The sequence below is a fragment of the Coffea eugenioides genome, chromosome 1, assembly GCF_003713205.1.
Source record: "Coffea eugenioides isolate CCC68of chromosome 1, Ceug_1.0, whole genome shotgun sequence".
Classification (NCBI taxonomy): Eukaryota; Viridiplantae; Streptophyta; class Magnoliopsida; order Gentianales; family Rubiaceae; genus Coffea; species Coffea eugenioides.
This window is the reverse complement of record NC_040035.1, coordinates 22,243,671-22,249,704: the sequence shown is the minus strand read 5'-3', so window position 1 is coordinate 22,249,704 and position 6,034 is coordinate 22,243,671.

The window sequence follows — 6,034 nt, the reverse complement described above, 5'->3', positions numbered from 1 at the left end:
CAGACCCAGTTCTAACATCCTGATGAACCCAGAACAGCAATAGTAATTTCGGCTTATCTCATTCTACACTAATCCAATTGACCTGAAATTTTTTAGAAACCTATAAAATGTCATTTCCTACAACTTTCATGTTTTAGGCCAAGGCCAATTCGGCCTCTATCTAGGACCTACAATTTCGGACAGAATGCTCCCTCAAGAACCCTAGTTTTCTGAAATTCCTTCCAAACCAGAAATTGGTTGCTATTAATCACTTTTTCCACCTTCTAGAATCATTATATACCATTTCCAATCATCATAGATAACCACACAATCATCATATCCATATGAAAACAGAAAAATCCCCAGTAATTATAAAACTTCACCAATTCAACCAAAACCAAGATATAATCCATCAAACCATCTCTTTAGCCATCACAAGTCACTAATTTAGCATAATCAAGAACAAAGAAAGGATTGCTAGACATGAACCTTGAAATATCAAGAAAGTTGATGGCTTAGTCCTTTGCCTTCTCTAATCACTCCACCACTACCTTCAATCTTCCTAAACAAGTGACTTTTGTGGAGGAATTTGAAAGTTTAACGGTTGATTCACAAGATTGAGCAAGAAATGGAGTTGGAGTTGAAGGCTTTCTTCTTGTATTTTTGCTCCAAGAGGTTCGGCCAAGCTTGCAGAAATTTAGGTGCTTTTTGGGTCAAAATTGAGTATTAGTAAAGGTAAGAAATAATGGTCAAAGTCAAGGTTGAATAGGAAGGTGACACTTGTCACCCTTTAGGTTTAAAACTTATCTTTTTGCCTCTCCAATACAAATATCTTAACACTTTGTAAAATAATATCACTTAATACAAAATTCCAACAAGTTGTAAAAAATATAATGCATTTACCGCACTAGCGGGTCACACGTCCAAAATACGCTCTTAATTTCTCAAAAACTAACCGATACTAGAAAAATCATTTTAAAACTATCTTTGCTCATAAACTTTATCTGGAGAATTTTTCTAATAAAGAAAATGTAGAAAAGACGGGCGATTAAAAAAAAAATAAACCCTAGAAAATTAGAAAATTTCCGGGTTCTCACACTTATACTTTTCGGGGCGTCACAGTGTGTACTTTACCGCGCTCGACCTAAGTGAAACGTGAAATTTTCAATGATTTAATGATTGCTACATTAGTTGCGCATGAATGTAAGCCGTTTGGCTGAACTGGGCCCTGCCCTTCGTTACCGATCGACTCGAACCAGAAGCGGACTCGGTCGGGCGATATGGTGACGCTGGGTGTGAACGTTGGTATACTCGAGTATTACCTTGTAGGTTGGTGGAGCCTGGCCAATTTCCAGGAGGGGGTGAACGAAACGAAAGAACGAACGAGGGGTTTATTTACCAAAAATGCATTTTATTTAATTGACCGGAGGAATAAGGGGAATGATAGGAGAACGAACGAACGAACGAATATATGGCTTTCTGTGAGCCCGTGTCCTTTTAATGAATGTGTTTATCGCTTTATTTTGTATTTGTATCTTGAATTATTGGCTATATGTAATGAATGCATTGAACTTCTTATTGCCTATGTGTTCGGAACCTCACTGAGCTTTTAGCTCATTCCTTTAGTTTTGTTTTCCTTAACAGGGGATGGCGAGCAAGGGCGAGAGCTCGGTAGAGTCTAGCCTAGACTGGTTTCTTTGGTTTTGTAATGGTTCTTGCCCTAATGCTCGGCGGGCTGGATGTATGGTGAATTGAGAACCTTTGTATATTCGATGTTTGTACTCCCTTTTGAGATAGCAATGTATATAATTTTTGCGTTAAGTTTTGGATTGTCGTTATATTTATTCCTGTGTTTTATTTCGATTTTAATTGAGGACTGAAGTTAACGACTGAGTCCCGGCGAGAGCTGGGCAGGCGGTCCGCCGAACCCTCTGGTTCGCCTTAGGGGGAGGTGGGGCTGTCACACCCATGGCTTGTCAATTTTCTCGACTAAGCCCTTGCCGGCTCGATTCAATTGACCACCAATGGGGTTGAGCTCAGTGATAACAGTAATGGTCGTTGGAGACTCATCCAAACGACCCCAGTTCAAGTATGTTCAAGTAGAATTCAATTAATGCAGTAAACAGTCACATCAGCCATAGAGCACGAGAGTGATAAACTACACCCTCGTCTCAAACAATTTCATCCATATACATAAGCATTCAAGTCATAAATTTCAAGTATAACCAAGCCATGTAGCAACAATCACGTGAGTAGTACACTCACCAAGCAAACACAGAGTGAAATCACAAATTTCTGCCCAACGAGCGCTTCGCGTAACCGGCATGTGACAGTCCCACTTTCCCCTAAGGCGAACCAAAGAGGTTAGCGGACTGCCTGCCCAGCTCTCGCCAGGACTAACGGTGCAGTATAGAGCGATCTTTCACGTTCCGGAACTTATAACGCGCGCAAATAAGGCAAAAGGGCAAAATAACCCAAAATAAAAGAAACAAAATCCGGAGTCGGCCATGAATAGTAACCGACTCGTCCGAACCCAACCAAACATCGAATTACATAAACCACAAAACATTTAGCCTTTACAAACCAAAAATGACATTTAAAAGTGATACAAAAGTCACTACATATATGGTTTGCCAAAACAAAAGTGAAAACGGCCCTAATGATACATTTAGGGTCCCATTTTATATACAATACAAAAGAGTCATTCATCTAGTTCATTTGGCAACCATTTATCAAAATTCATTCCAAAAGAGTCATATTCCTGTAAGGAAAACAAAAGGAACGGGGTGAGCTAAAGCTCAGTGAGCAACTATCACAATAGCAATTAAGATCACATAAGCAAAACCATTCAATTCAAGTATGCAATTTCGAAGCAAAGTAAATCAGTGAAAGGATACGGTCGGCTCTCAAGAGCCCATTTCCACGCTTATGTCTTGATCCAACCTCATTGACTCTCCGTCAATGTTGAAGAGTGACCAACCGTAGACTCCTCTTCTCTCCCATTCCTTCCACCAAACATCCCCCTACCGGGCCCGCACTCCAAACACTTGCACTGTGGTATTACTCGAGTATACCGGAATCAAGAGTCTCTCATACTACAAGATTCCTTATAACTTTACCCAAGGCTCATTAATTGTCACGACCAAACCCTTGTCGGCTCGATTCAATCAACTACCAATGGGGTTGAGCTCAATGATAACATTTGTAGTCGTTGGATACTTGTCCAATCGATATCAAGTCATGTATTTCATTTCATATATCAGTTCATATAACTTTCCAATAACTTTCCAATAACTTTTCAATAACATGTGAAACAATAAGTGAGAGTGATAAAGTACACTCTCACATCAATCCATTAACATACAACATCTCAAGTTCAAATATCAAAGCCATATAATAGCACACAAGTGAGTAGTACACTCACCAATCAATTAAGTGCTATTTCATGCACTTCCGTCAGGAGAATGTCGTGAGCTATCGTCACGCCCTAGAACATGTAAACAAATACCATAAGACTCGATAACGAGTCACAAGCCAAGCCAATTATAACCCAATAGGGTTTCATATGCATAAACAAGCATAATAGCAAACCAGAAAAATCAAGCATTGGAACTCATTCGTCCCAACTACAAAAACAGTTTTTCGGCCTCCAAAAGCGGTAATGGCACAACTCTCACTACAATTATCGGATGGGGGTGTAAGACCCACCATTTCGAAGCCAAGAAATAGAACTACAACAATGTAGAAGGTCACTCAATCCAGTTCCTAACACAACTAGGTCAAATATACGAAATACTATACCAGAATTCCCAAAACAGGTTTGCAAAACGCAGAAAACTGTAATCGGTATATCTCAGTCCATACAAGTCCAAATGCCGAAATTCCAAAGGCATATGTTAGCTAAGACATTCAGCTACATTTCATCAGAAGACACCAACTTTAAAATCCAAACCAATTCCAGTCAAAACAGGAAATTTCTATCGCAGTTCGGACATTCTGTGCACCAAAAACAGCAACAGTAAAAACGGCATAACTCACTCTACACTTGTCCAATTGCCCTGAAATTTTGCAGTCACACTAAACTCATCAATACCTAAAACTTTCATGTTTTGAGCAAAGTCCAATTCGGCCTCTAGCTATGACCTAAAATTTCGGACAGAATAGGGGTTCAAGAACCCTAACTTTTCACATTTCATTCCAAATCCAAAATTGATTGCATTTAACAACAATTCATACCTACTAGAGTCAAAGCCCCTTATTACCAACCATCATACTAGTCCACAACATCAAAATCATATGAAACCAGAAAATTCATCATAAAATGGAAAACTTCACCAAAACAAGCCAAATCAAGGGGTAAATCACATATTCCTTCACTCATGCCCCCATTAAGCACAAAATAAGCATTATTAGAGGTAGTAGGGTGTTTCAAGCTTCACTTACCAAGAACCAAGAGAGAGGAAGATGTTGGCCACCTTAGAGCTTCAAACAAAGTTCACCAAACAACTTACTATCACTAGAAGATAAGGTTTTATGGAGTAGAATCTAGTCTAAGCCTTTGTTCATGGAAGATTGAAGCTTATGGAAGCTTGAAAGTTAGGAAATTGTCTTCTTCTTTGAGAGAGAGAGAGCCGGCCATCAAGGGTGCAAAAATGGTGAATTTTGTGCAATTTTTTGAGATAATTAACCTTTGGTCAAAAAAGTCAAAATTGTGAATAGTAATTCTTAAAAGGCATCAAATGAGAAGGTGACACTTGTTACCTCCTTAAATGCATTCCTATCTTTCTTTTCTCTCTCACATCAATCACTTCACACACACTACTTATCTCTTAACACCCGATAAAATTTTCACTGTATCCGAAACTTAACCTTATTGGCCGAATTTTTCCAAACTTTTTGCACTAGTGGGTCCCACGTCCAAAATATATTCTTAATTTTCTAAAAACTCACCAATACTAGAAAAATCATCTAAAAACTATAATTACTCATAAAATCTACCAGAAAAATATTCCTAGGCCCGAAAATGCAGAAAACATGCAATTAAGGGGAAATAAACCCTAGGAAAATAATTAGGGTTTTACGGGTTCTCATACGGCACGTCCTAAAACACATAATAAAACACAATGAGACTCGAGTACGAGTCATAAACCGAATCTACATACTACTAGAGTAAGACCAAATAGAACGTATAAGTGCAAAATCAAGCTAGGACATGTGCGGAAATGAAGTTTAGGTTGGAAAACAAAAGGCAGATTTGACGTTGCTTAGCGGAACTAACACAACTAAAGCTACACTTGTCGGATTGAGGTAAAATTTATACCGTTTCAAAGCTAAGATAAAGGGTTACAACTTTGATGAAGACCACTCAGTCCAGTTCGTGATGTAGCTAGGTCAAAATTTCAATGTACCAAACCAGAATCGCACAAACAGGTTAGCTAACTGCATTCTGGTTAAATGACCATAACTCAGGCTACCGAAGTCCAATTGGGGTGTTTCCAGGCCGTTAGAAATTTAAGACACAACACTACAACTTTCATGTTTTGGCCAAAATCAAACTCAGTACGCAACAGGATGAACGGTCGTGGTCAGTTTGGGTGAACTGCCAACCCTGACTGCCGAATTCCTACCTAGGGCAGTCTGGGTATTTTCATCTTTTCACAGGCTACTGTGCTCAAATTGGGCTGAAATTTTACAAGCAACTATAAAAAATTATTTCCTACAACTTTCATGTTTTAACCTAAGACTAATTCGGCCTTTTTCCTTTCCAAACAGTACCGGGCAGATCAGGGATAATTGAAACCCTAATCTGGAATTTTCCGCACAAAGTGGAAATGTTCCGCAATTAGCTACAATTTACGCACTATAGCTTCATTCTAGACAATCCCAAGCCATCATCCATGGCCACACAATATTAAACGTATAAAAACAGAAAAATCAAGAATAATTATAAAAATTCATCATTCTCCACCAATAGTCATGATATTGTCCACAAAATCACCTCTTTTACTAACACAAGCTACTAATTTAACATTAGCAAGACCAAAGAATGAACTCC